This window comes from Aquarana catesbeiana, linkage group LG08, assembly GCF_042186555.1.
Source record: "Aquarana catesbeiana isolate 2022-GZ linkage group LG08, ASM4218655v1, whole genome shotgun sequence".
Lineage (NCBI taxonomy): Eukaryota > Metazoa > Chordata > Amphibia > Anura > Ranidae > Aquarana > Aquarana catesbeiana.
The window spans coordinates 116,088,180-116,101,672 of NC_133331.1; the positions used below are offsets into that span (position 1 = coordinate 116,088,180).

General features: G+C 43.3%; 1 long non-coding RNA gene across 1 annotated transcript in view; it reads left to right on the forward strand.

Moving 5' to 3' along the window:
* Nucleotides 1-347: 347 nt before the first annotated feature.
* Nucleotides 348-13,493, forward strand: part of LOC141105293 (uncharacterized) — a 153,314-nt gene continuing 140,168 nt past the window's right edge. The window contains exon 1 of the long non-coding RNA XR_012235552.1: nt 348-388. This is a non-coding gene — a long non-coding RNA (uncharacterized lncRNA). The remainder of the gene's footprint in view (nt 389-13,493) is intronic.

A 13,493-nucleotide genomic window follows, 5' to 3' on the forward strand; every position in this document is an offset into this window, starting at 1 on the left:
GGTTGTCCACAATTTCTCCAACAAGTGGGAGGTGTGGAGGGGTCAAATTTAGCTAATCGGTAGGGTTTTAAATACCATCGCTGTGTAATCTTATGTGAGAGTTCCCATAGGTTGGTGCATTTGGTTGCTGAGTGGATGTGTTGCAGAGCTTTGTGCCATTGTTGTTCAGAAAAGGAGTCGTTAAGGTTCCTTTCCCATGCTAGCATGGAATTTGTTTTGATAAATATATTTTTATCATGGATAGAGTTGTAAAACAATGAGATACCTTATTTACGAGGTGTCTTGGTAGTAAGGTAGATATGAATCTGCCAGAATAAATTGTATTTAATGGTGTCATTTTTTTTTAGATATGATGCAACTCTGAAGTGCTGAAATTGTTCGGAGATAGGTAAGTCATATGCCATTTGTAAGTCAGCAAATGATCTTACATTTGTGCCTGAGTATAGATCTGAAACCCATTGCAGTCCCCTCATTTTCTATTTAGTCAAGGACATGTCTGAAATTAGCAGAGCTAGGGTCGATATAGGAATTGACAGAGAAATAGTGCGAGATGACCGAGACTTGGTATTCATCAATGTCTTCCATGAATTTAGTGTTGCTAGAATTGGTAAAGGGAAGTCAGAAGGTTTGGATTTAAGATGCAGGTAAGCTAAAATATATTTATAAAGGTTACCTCCTGGTATTATGGTTTGTTCAAAGCTTCCCCATAGTGGTGTTTGGTGGTTGGGAAACCATTCTCTAAGTTGTGCTAAGATTGCAGCTAGATGGTAGTCAGCTAATATCGGTAGACCAACCCCACCTGCTGTTTTTGTTTTGCGGAGTTTGGATAGAGCGCTTCTGGCTTTTTTACCTTCCCAAAGATATCTGGAAAGTATGGATTGTAGGTTATGAAAGAATTGTCAGGGGACTGGAATGGGTACCGTTCGATAGATGTAGAGTACTTGCGATAGGATTTGCATTTTAAAGGCGCCTAGCCGGCCTGACCATGACAGTGTATGTTTGCTTAAGGACTGGAGGCCTGCTCGTAATGTAAGTTCCAGTGGTAGGTAGTTTGCATGGAATAGTTGTGTAGGTTGGGATGTGAGTTTAATTCCCAAGTAAGTCATTTCTTGGGAGTTCCACACATATGGAAATCTGTTTTGCAGAGTTATTCTATCATACGCTGCTACACCAAGATTTAATATATAAGATTTGTTTTCGTTTACTTTGTAGTATGATACTTTACCATAATCATGTAATAGTTGAGATACATGTTTCAGGGAAGACACCGGATTAGTTAGCATAAGGATCACGTCATTTGCAAAGAGACTTATGACATGTTTGTGATTATGGATCAAGAAGCCTTGTATGTTGGGATTTTGTCTTATGCTGGTTGCCAAGGGTTCCATTAATAGGCTGAAAATGAGGGGAGATAGTGGGCACCCCTGGTGGGTGCCATTTGTGATTTTGAAAGGTTTAGATAGCATACCCGAAGTGTACACTCGGGCTGATGGAGAGGTATATAGAAATAGTATTGCAGAAAGAAGGTGGCCTGTGAAACCAAATTTCTCCAGTGTTACTGTGAGATATTTCCAATGTACTCTATCAAACGCCTTCTCTGCATCCAGAGCAAGGAGCAGAAAAGGCGTCCCGTGTTTTCTAGCTATATGAATCACATCAATGAATCTTCTGGTAGCATCAGACGTTTTGTCTTCCCTTGGTGAATCCAGATCAATCTGGGTCAGTTAGAGTATGAAGGATGTCAACTAGTCTCATTGCTATCATTTTAGCATAAAGCTTTAGATCAGTATTCAATAAGGATATTGGTCTAAAATTTTGGGGAACATCCGGTGTCTTCCCTGGTTTGGGCAACGTAACTATTAATGCTTCTAACATCTCAGATGGAAAGGAAGTTGAGACAGCAGCGGCTTTGAATACCTTAAGAAAGTATGATCCTAGGGATTGTTTAAAAGTTTTGTAATACTCTCCCTTCAGACCATCTGGTCCCTGGGATTTATTGTTGGGAAGAGTGTCTATAACTTTTAGTAATTCAGATAATGAGAAAGGGGAATTTGAAGCCTGAAGTTGAGAAGTGGAGAGTTTGGATAAGTTGATGTCCTTTAAGAAATAATTTATAGGTGACTGGGACGGTTGAGCAGTATGACTGTCTTGATTGAGGTTGTAAAGGGACCCATAACATTCTCTAAATGCATTGGCAATGCTTTGGGGGTCAAATACTTTTTGTTTGGAAGTGGGGCTAATGATGTGGGGTATTTTGGCTTTAAAGCATTGGCCTTGTAATTTGCGAGCTAGTTCTTTTCCAGCTTTATTGCTGGTCGAATAGAATGTCATTTTAAGTCGTCTTTCCCTTTGTTCAAAGGAATGGAGTAATTCTAATCTAAGGTCGTGTCGCAGAACTGTCAGTATTGCGCTAATGTGGTGTGTAGGGGTTTTTTTTATCTTGATCTTCAAGGGTTCTGATTTCTGTAAGAAGGGTATTAAGCCGCTGCTGCCTCTGCTTTTTGAGCTTTGTGGCTAGTTGAAGGAATATGCCTCTAATGTATGCCTTGAGGGCGTTCCAGAGTACAAATGGGTCAGTTGTGGAAGAGGAGTTGATCTGGAAGTAATCAGACAAGTGGTTTTCTAATAGTTTCTTAGTGGATGTGGTTTGTATTACCTGAGGGTTAGCGCACCATATAAAGGCCCTGTTATTAGGGTATTTATCTCCCAGAGTAAGGAGGACGGAAGCGTGGTCCGACCAAGTAATGTTATTGATTTTAATTTGAGTCACTTTTTTTTTTTCCAATAGATTTTTATTGGGTTTTACAAATTACAGGTTATGTGGTCACAGCGAGGAATGAAAACATGCAAGTATAAGCATACAGATTGGTTATTGCAAGTGTGGTCTGATTAGAGAGTATATGAACAACGTTTCTAAAGAAGAAATAAATTGTTAACAAAGTGTGTATAAAACATAAGTCATAACAGTTAACCTGGTATGGTAGGAGGAGGGGTAGGGTAGGGAGGGGAGGGAAGGGGTACAAGGAAAAAGGAGCAGGAAGGGATAAGGAGGGGGTGAAAGAGAGCCTCGAGTGGATGTTTAGATGTGGAGCAGGACATTCAGTTCTTACATCATTTTAGTTTTGTACCAGAGAATCCATGGATTCCAACGGACCAGTGTCTTTGTGTGAGATTGTTTGCTGCGTGACAGGAGGGTTTCATACGTGAAATGAGTTTGAACTAAGTTGGTTACTTCAGTGAGGGTAGGGATGTAGTCTGATTTCCAGTTTCTAGTGATCAAGAGTTTGGTAGCTAGGAGAACATGTGTGATCATTGATCTCTGGTATGGTGGAAAATCGTCTATGTTTAGATTAAGAATGGCTAGCTGTGGGGTAATTGTTATCGAGCAATGGAGTATTTCACGAAGCATGGTTTCCACATTTTTCCATAGTTGTGTTACATGTGGGCATGACCAAAGAATGTGGAGGAGTGTGCCTGAGTGGCAACAGTTTCTCCAGCATTCCTGTGGGGTGTGTTTGTGGAATTTGGCCAGTCTGATCGGAGTTAGGTACCATCTCATTAAGGTTTTTTGTGTGAGTTCCCATAGGGAGGTGCAGTTTGTTGCTTTGTAAATAGATGTGATTGCTGTTTGCCATTGGGAGTCTGTGAATTGTGTTTGTAGGTCATTTTCCCAGTCAAGGAGGGGTTTGGATCTGATGAACATACTTTTTTCTTGTAGATGTGAGTATATAAGGGAGGTCCCCCTTGTGTTAGAGTGTTCTGTAAAAAAGTAGTTTCAAAGTTTTAGGGGCAGTGCTCCTCCTATAGATGCGTGTGCCGTTAAACATTTTTGTAGTCGGAAGTAAGTAAGTAAGGAAGTCTTTGGAGGGTGCCTTTAGGTCTTTGCTGATTTGCGAAATGGATTTGCAGGTTGTGAGGTCGCGAAGTTCTTGTGTGTGTTTTACCCGGTCTGTAATCCAAGATGGGATTGATAAGTCAGGTGTAAGAAGCTTCAGGATATTTAAAGGAATGTGTAATGGTTTTGTCATCAGTCGTGCCCATTTTGTAATGTGCAGTGCATGCCAGACTTTAACTGAGGCTTGGACTGTCGGTGAGTAATGGAAAAGGTGAGTATTGTGCCCAGCGTCATGTAATTTTCTATATCGCTCCAGAGAGTTGTGGGTGATGTATTCATCCATTCTTTTATTTGTGATAGAATGGTGGCATAGTAGAAGTCTTTGATGTCTATATATCCCATCCCACCTGTGGGTCTGTGTTTAATAAGTTTAGTGTGGCTACATCTGGATTTTTTCCCTTGCCACACAAATTGGCTTAGGACGGATTGGAGAGATATCAGGTAGGACGATGAGAGTGGTATTGGAAGTGTGCGAAAGATGTAAAGCAACCGGGGCAACACCATCATTTTAAAGGCTGCTAGGCGGCCTGCCCATGAGAATTCATGTTTAGAGAGTCTTGTGGTTTCAGTAATCATCATTTGTTTGGCGCCCATATAGTTGTGTGTGAAAAGCCCTCTAGTGGATTTGGTAAGAGTAATGCCTAGGTAGGGAATACCATCTTCCACCCACGGATAGGGATATTGAGTCTGAAGTAAATTACTAGTGGTTGCATCAATGCCTAGGTCTAGGATGTAGGATTTATGTTCATTAACCTTGTAGTAAGATAGAGTGCTAAACCTTTTCAACAACAGTTGGACCGAAGCCATGGAAGAGTGTGGGTGTGTGATCATCATTATCACGTTGTCTGCAAATAGGTTTATTTTATGTGCTATGGTGCCAATGGTGAATCCTGATATGTTGGAGTGGGATCTGACATGTTATGCTAAGGGTTCCCTGATTAGGTTAAAGATGATCGGTGACAGTGGACAACCTTGTTGGGTGCCATTAGTGATGGGAAATGGCTTGGATAGCATCTCCAAAGTATATACCTGCACTGATTGGGCGGAGTATAGGGCCATTATGGCCGTCAGAATGGGGCCTTGGAAGCCAAATTTGCCTAGGGTTGCTTCAAGGTATTTCCAGTGAACTCTGTCGAATGCCTTCTCTGCATCCAAGGATAGGAGCAGAGAAGGCATTCGAGACATCTCAACATGGTGAATTATGTTGATAATTCTGCGAGTAGCATCAGTTGTCTGTCTCCCTTTTGTGAAACCTGATTGCTCTTTGTGTATTAGAAGGGGCATTATGTTAAGTAATCTGTGGGCTATTAACTTGGCATAAATTTTTGTGTCCACATTGAGAAGAGATATGGGCCGAAAGTTTTGTGGAGAAGTAGGTTCTTTCCCTGGCTTCAGCAATGTAATGATTAGGGCATTCGGCATTCCTGGGGGGAGAGAGGAGGATGAGGCAGCGTCATTGCACACCTTGGTCAGATAGGGTGCTAGTATAGTTCCGAATTGTTTGTAGTACTCTCCTGTAAGACCATCTGGTCCTGGAGATTTGTTAGTGGGTAGTGAGGAAATTATATTTCTGATTTCTAGATCTGTAAATGGGGTGTTTAGGGAGTCTAGTTGTTCTGCAGTTAGTTTGGGGAGGTTAATCTCGCTAAGGAATACTTCTATGTCAGGTAATCACGGCTGGGTGACAGATGCGTCATCTTTTAGATTGTAAAATGTATTGTAGTAGTAATTAAATGCGTCAGCAATAGCTTGTGGTTCTATCAATTTCTGCTTAGTAGCTGGGTGGAATAGATGGGTAATTTTAGTTTTGGAATAGTGACCTTTGATTCTGTTGGCCATTGCCTTTCCGGCTTTGTTGCCCGTGGAGTAGTGTTGTGCTCTAATATGTTTGTGTGCTTTCTCAAAGGATTCAAAAAGGAGAGATTTTAACTCTTGTCTAAGGGAGTCTAGTTTAGTCTTGGTTAAGGGATCAGGATTAGTTTGATTTTGGTGGTCTAATGTTTTGATATATGAAGTGAGTATGTTTAGACGCTGTGATTTCATCCTCCTCTCTCTAGCATTAAGTTGTATAAGGATCCCCCTTATGAATGCCTTATGGGCATTCCAAAGAACAGTGTCATTGCTAACAGTCCCTGTATTAGTATTAAAGTACTCTGTTAAATGGTCCTTAATATAAGCAGAGTGGGCCGGTGAGTGGAGAATAGCAGCATTCACCCTCCAAATCCGTGTTTGAGAAGTCTTCGGTGAATCTTCAATGGTCATTGTGACAGGGGCGTGATCCGACCATGTAATGGTCGATATCTCCATGGAAGAGATTTTGGGCAGAGTCCATTTATCCACTAGGAAGTAGTCAATCCGAGTATAAGAGTTGTGTCTTGGGGAGAAATAGGAATAATCCCTTTCGGTGGTGTGATGGCATCTCCACACGTCAAAAAGATCGTGAGGCCGGATAAACGGTCCCATAGGAGATGTGAATCTGCTAGAGTGGGAGAAAGAGTCGATGGAGTTGTCAGGTACTATATTAAAATCGCCACAGATGACAAGATGACCCTGTTTAAAGCGATTGATTTTCTTCATCAATTTGGATAGAAAGTGGATCTGTTTCTTGTTGGGGGCGTATACTGATACAATGGTATATTGAACGTTATTTAATGAGCATTTCAATGCCAGATATCTTCCCGCAACATCTTGAAGACTGTCATGTAGGGTGAATGAACATGTATTTCTGACGGCTATCATGACTCCGTTTTTTTTTTGTCAGGGCCTGAGGCTCTTTAAGATATTAGAGAAATTTTTGCTGGAGCATTGAGGTTCAGCATTTGTCTGAAAGTGTGTTTCCTGGATGCACATGACATCACAGTGGGAATCTTGGGCTGTTCGCCACATTGATGATCATTTGGCATGATGATTCAGGCCTTTCACGTTCAGTGACAGAAATTTAGGCATTTTGAGGGTGGTGTGTAAATAAAGTGGAGTAATGTGTTACTTACAGTTCCACAGGTGGGTGAATTGCTCGAGGAGGTTGAGGTCAGCTATAAGTCCTGGATCTGATGTACTGGAGCTCCCGTGGATGAGGAAGGAAGGGAGAGAAACAATAGGGTGGTTAGTGGTAGACAAGAGGGTAGAGGAAAACAGGTGTCAGCAGTGTGTTAGGGATTGCTAAATGAAGTAGAGGGTAAAGTTTGTAAACTAACTGCAACGAGCAGGCACTGAACCGGAGTGCTTTCTGATATTATATTGACAGCATCACTGATTTGGAAGTCATTTGTGGTGGTGAGGCGAATGACCGGAGTGGAAAGATTGCGAGTGTGAATTGTGGGTCACTGGGGTTGGAGTGTCACCATCAGGTATAATACCCCAATTTTTGAGCAATTGTATGCCTTCTTCTGCGGTGTGGATGTTGTGACGCACTCCATTTCTGGTAACCATCAGCTTGGTGGGGAAGCCCCATTGGTATGGGATCTTGTGATTGTTGAGGGGTTTTGTGATCGTTTGCAGTTGACGTCTCTGTTGCCGGGTGTATTGGGAGATGTCAGCAAAAAGTTGCAGCTTTGCGTATGGATGTGGGAGCTGTCCCAGGTGTCTGGATTGTGTAAGGAGCATGTCCTTGGTGTGGTAGAAGTGGATGCGCATCAGAGTGTTGCGTGGTACTTCTGCGGGTAGATGAGGAGGTTTTGGTAAACGGTGGATGCTATCGATGATCGTCTCGATCGGTGGGAGATCTGGGAGGAGTGTTGAGATCAATTTCCTACCATAGGAATTTAGATCTGCAGGCAGGATAGTCTCAGAGATTCCTCTGATTTTAACATTGAGGGATCCTCGAGATCCGCCATTTTGGCACGCACCCAGCTGTGCTCTTCTCTGGTATGATCATGTGCGTCTACTAGGTCATTAACTGTTTCTGTCATGACGCTCATTTGTTTTTCCATAATCCCCATTTTCTGCCCTGTGTGCAGCATTTCTGTTTTAAATGCTGTAAACATTGAGGAATTGTCAGATTGGAGGGAGCTGTGAAGGGACATCAGCATCTCTTTCATCATAGTGTCTATGACAGGCTGATTAGTAGTGGGGAAGGCTGCTATGGGGGAAGATACAGGTGGATGTGTGAGGAGGTTTTCCAAAGCAGGCCTTACCTCCTGTAGCTGATCAGTTGTATCCAGTCGCATCCTTGCTTTAGCAGGGCTGTTGGAGGTGGATGGGGGTCCAGAGGATAGCTAGGAGCCCGAGGAGTTATGCTGAGGTGAAATGGAGGGTTTTTCAGCATCAGGCAGGTCAGTGTAGGAATCTTCTGTGTGCAGCACAGTGCTGTGGCGGCCATCTTGGATTTTATCTCCCTGAGGGAAAATGAGGAAATCTGTGATTTTTGTGGGAATCCTGTATTCTTTTCTTTTCCTAGAGGTTCTGGTCCGGTTCCCCAGGTTGTGGGGTACTGAGGGCTGCATTTTTGAGGGTCAGATGCTGTGATTTGGGGTCCGTTTCTCTGTTCAAGTGCAGAAGCTGTGAGATCAAGCTTCCATTTGGCTGTTAGCCACGCCCCCAATTTGAGTCACTTTTTGAAGCAGCCACTTGTCCATTAGAATCAGATCAATCCTCGAATAAATGCAATGTCTATGAGAATAAAACATATAGTCCTGTTCGTTAGCATGTGTACACCGCCATGTATCGAACAGATCGTGAGATCTTAAAAAAAAATTCAGAGGTAGATCTTTTGCAATGTATCAAGGTGGAGTCCATGCGTGGGTCAGGTGTAACATTAAAGTCCCCACATAATATAAGGAACCTTGTCGGAGTCTTTTCAGCTTTTTCATCAATCTATTCAGGAAGTTAATTTGTTTGGTGTTGGGAATATAAACGTTCACTAGATTACAACGGGTAGAGTTGATGTCACATACAATAATGAGGTAACGGCCCGCCGGATCAGATGTTTCAGAGTGAAGTTGAAACGAAACAGAATATTTAATAGCCACCATGACACTCCTCTTTTTCGCATTCATACTGGGGAAGAAGTAGTGTTGGAAGTTTCTATGAGAGCATCTTGGTGGGGCTGCGTGGTGAAAGTGTGTCTCTTGGGCGCATAGGATATCGCATTGGGAAGAGTCTGCCTCTTTCCAAAGGGATGCTCTCTTGGCCGGGTGATTTAGGCCATGCGCGTTAATGGAGAATAGCTTAACTGGCATGTAACAAATTGGAAAATATGCTATATGTTGAGGGTCCATAGTACTCACGCTTATGGTGAGAGACGGCATGCCACGTGGAGATGGATGACCATTGTTCCAGGGCGACGCTTATGCTAGAGTATTCCTCAGATCGGACAGGTGCTATACAGAATCTGGAGGTTCTATTCCATAAGAGTATAGTTGGAGGCGTCTCTGTTTTTGGTTGTTGACCCACAAAAACAAATAGAAAAATACAACAAAACAAATTAAAAGAAGAAAAAAAGAATGGTTACAGGGTAAAAGGAGAATCCACATGGGGATTCTTGATCCATATGTACTGTTCAGTAAGGTTGAGGGGTATTGGAAATATTGAATGAATTGGTTAGGAGCGTTCCTTCAGTTGACCAGATTTCTTATCACTTTTCTTTCGTGTCACCACCTGCCAGTCAGCCTGCATGTATGAGGGGCTATCAATTTGTATAGGAGATGGAGGTGATTCTGACAAAATTCCCCATTGCCTGAGGGCAGTCAGACCTTCTTCCATGGTGGAATTAGTGGTAGTTGTACCGTTATACGTGATGGAGAGTGTGGCAGGGTATTTCCACTTGTGTATTATGTGGTGGTTGCGTAGCGCTTTAGTAATGGTGGCTAGATTGCGACATTTCTGGAGAGTATGTCTAGATAGGTCGGGGAGCAGTTGTAGAGAGGTGTATTGAGCTGGGCATTGATCAGGGTAATGGAAAGAAGCTAATATGGTTTTTTTGACTCTGTAAAAGTGTAGCCGCAGCAAAACATCCCTGGGTACATCGTCAGGTAAAAATGACGGTTTCGGTATTCTATGCACCCTATCCACTGTGAGCTCCAACGCAGACATTGCGGGTAGTAATGTAGTGAATAGATCTTGGATGTATTGTGGTAGTTGTGTCGCAGGGATTGATTCAGGGATACCTCTAATTTTAAGATTATTCCTCCTGGATCTATCTTCGAGGTCAGATATTTTATCTTTGATCCAGGAGAGTTCATCAGAATGAGCAGTATGAGCATCCACCATTTTATTGAAAGAGGTTGCATGCGTGTCCAGGGCACTTTCAATCTGATTCACCCTCTCTCCCATTAAATGAACGTTTGCCTGACATTTTTTTACTGTGTGCAGCATATCATGGTGTAAGGAGGACCTCAGGGACATCAGCATATCCTTTAGTACTGTATCTGACACAGGCTGCCCTGAGATGGGGAATCCAGCTATGGGATCTGGGGCCTCTGAGGCCTGTTGTTGTGAGGTATTATGAGCGCTCACCTCCATGTCCTGCTGCAGCCGGTTCTTATGGGGGGAAGCCGTTCGTTGCCTGGACTTGGCAGGGCTTCTGGTAGTGGGGGTGGATGCCGCTGAGGAGGATCCGCTGGGCAGATTTCCCAGATCAGTACCGCTGTTTCTAGGCGGAAAGATCGTGGCTGCGGCCTTTCCCGTTCTGTGCTCCGGCCGGGCGCCATTTTGTTGAGGCTGCGCTGAATTGGAGAAGTGGCCCGGCAGCTTAAGGAGCTGCGGTGGAGGTTCTTTTCTTCTCCTTGGCATCCCAGATGATGTGGTAGGCTCTGTGAGGTCGGATGCGCGTGGATGGCGGTTCGTAGGGCTCCGATGTGAATGGATTCCCCGGGTGGTGTGGCGGAGCTCGGAAGCTAAGTGGCCATCATCGGGCTTGGACGCCATGCCCCTCCAATTCTTTATGTTTTCATTCGTTACTATTTCATTTGGAGATTCGGATTCATCCGAATCTCCGAGTAACCAAAAATGTTTCAGAATTTGCATTCGGACCAAAACAAATTGCACATGTCTAGAACCTACCTCCATTGCAGGTGACATCAAGACAGCCTTGTACAATGTAGTCTCAGAACTCCATTGTGACCTGAAAGGCCTGGTGGGTAAGCTATAGGAGGTGGAGAGTAGGCACCCATAGAGAAAAGCAGCTGAAAGCCATCCATTCCAAACACAGACAACACACTGACACCTTTTTTGATATGTATCACCACATAGAGGACCTTGATAAAAGCAGAAAATTATCATACGGGATGCCAGAGTCGTTCCCACTGAGGATGTACAACTAACCTTAAGACACATCCTCAAGGACCTGCTGGAGAGACCTACAAAATCTCCTATAAAGTTTTGAGCTCATCAAGGGTTATGACCACCAAGCCTGTTAAGAGGGTAACCCCAGGGGTATTATCTGTTTGCTGCCTTCTATTCATTACTGATGGTTCTGAGATTGCACATTCAACTAGGTGACCCTTGCTGATCTCTGCATTCTAACACAAAACACCTTATGCACTCCTCTTGCAAAGAAGCAGCTAATACAAAAACTTTAACCTATGAGTATAGATATTATTCTTAAACATCTCACTCAGTAAGCTACCTGAAACAATGTTGTAAAATCATTCGATAGGATTCTGAACCAGTGTTACCAGTGTTAATGATTTTTCAACATTGTGTTGTATACATCAGCATTTAAGACTCTGCTGGATATACCATACACTGCAGTTCCAGAATGGTATCATGAACTGCTCTCGTCAGAGTGCCCCAGACCAGCAACTGACCAGCATTCTGCAGAGTGAAGCAGCGACAGCTATCCACCGGTGCTTGAAAGTCAAAGGTGAATACTTCTCCTAAGAGGCCTGCAGCTCTCAATACATGAGGCCTGCAGCTCTCAATACATGAGGGAGACTTGGCTGATTCTTCTGAAAGTGACTATAAAATCCTCTGAGCCTGGGATGCAACCTGATCAGACACAGGAGTAGGTAAGCGGTCACCACAGCTACCTTCTCAATTCCCACAAGACCTTCACTACAGTTGTTTGACAAATAAGCCCCAGGTATGCCTATCACTTTGGAGAAAACCCCTGACATTTAATAATCCCATAGCCTTTTTCCTATTCTGGGACACAAAACTGTACCCCTGTGATGATCGTATGCCTACAATCGGATGTGCAGTGTGTGGGCCCTTATCTGGTTTGTGGATCTTCCCATGGTCATTGGCAATAGGATTTGCTTGATTTGCCTTACTCCACTAGTCCCATCACCTCGTGCATAGCAAATGACTATTGCTTACCTCTGGATACACGCCAAGGGAGAGCAGAAACTCTATTCTGTAATTGCGGCTGTGGGACTCACTCTTCACTGACTAGTTTACCTTTGTATATATACTGGGTGACATAGAGCCATTTTACCTGATTAGCACACATCCAGCTTTATAACTGTCTTTTTTGATTATGTTCACTGATAAAGGGGGGGGGGGGGGGCTCTGCCTCAGTATACAGTAGAGTTACACATAGATACTGCGTAAGTGGGCACTTTGGCTGCACCTGCTTCTCATATGTAGAAAGTTTATTGTACTATGGTTAAACTGGAATGACTAATAGGACTGGTGCTGTCTGGGGTCTAGGTAGTTTTCTGAACTGCCCATCCCCCACCACCCTATGTAAGGGGTCCATGACATATTTGAAATCCAGGCTTGCTTTTCCGAATGCCCCCATAATCAAAAATTGCCTGTCTGTATGCCCCTTCTTTCAGTACAGTATCATTTTTCGAGGGTTCCAGCTTTTACAACTGTTCTGTGAAGGGATCCAGTTGTCATGGTTATTTAGTTGTTGTATTACAAATTATATTGTTCTCAAAGGACCGATGGATTTTCCAAGCTTAAATGATCATCGTATAGTTTACAGTGGGCTCCATTGTCTAAATCCCCTAAAATTAGGAAGAATAGCTACCTATATACCTCCCGCTCCTCCTCCCTGACTCCACTTTTGTCCAACTATCCTGCACACCCATTTACTCACCAGTGAAAGAGGCTCTGACACAACATCTTAGGGGCATATAGTTTTTCCATCTCCCTCCCCCTTTTGTTAAGCCAGCCATAGGCGGTTCGAATCTTGGCCGGCTGAGCAGGAACCGGCCGAGATTCGAACCATGTATGGGCAGGTTAAATCAATCAATGTGATTACATGCAATTATCACTAGTGGCTGTTGCCGCTAGCAATAGTCACTGTGTTCTCCTGGCGGAGACGGCTTCCCCCTCCCCTGTATGGAGAACACAATGGCTCGGTGGGAGGTATTCCCCTGTCAACACTGTCTGTGTTTGGAAATGTATTTCCTGCAACCCATCTATGGCTGTCTTAGGTAGTTTTATTTGCTGACACTCCTGTGGTCCGGATTTGGACCTTAAAAGGTATTTGGCACCAGATGTTGATTTATACCAAACTGCAGGTTACTGAGAATCTGAGCGACCAAGGAAAGAATTTTATTTCCATGTTTTTGCATTGTGCAAAACAAGAAGCATTTGAGTGTCTGTATCATTCTATGCCTAAAGAAGAGATCCAGGCCATTTGAAAATTTACAGTTTAAAAGATAACTATAAACTTCACATTTGGTCTCCAGCAATACTGACTTTGAAT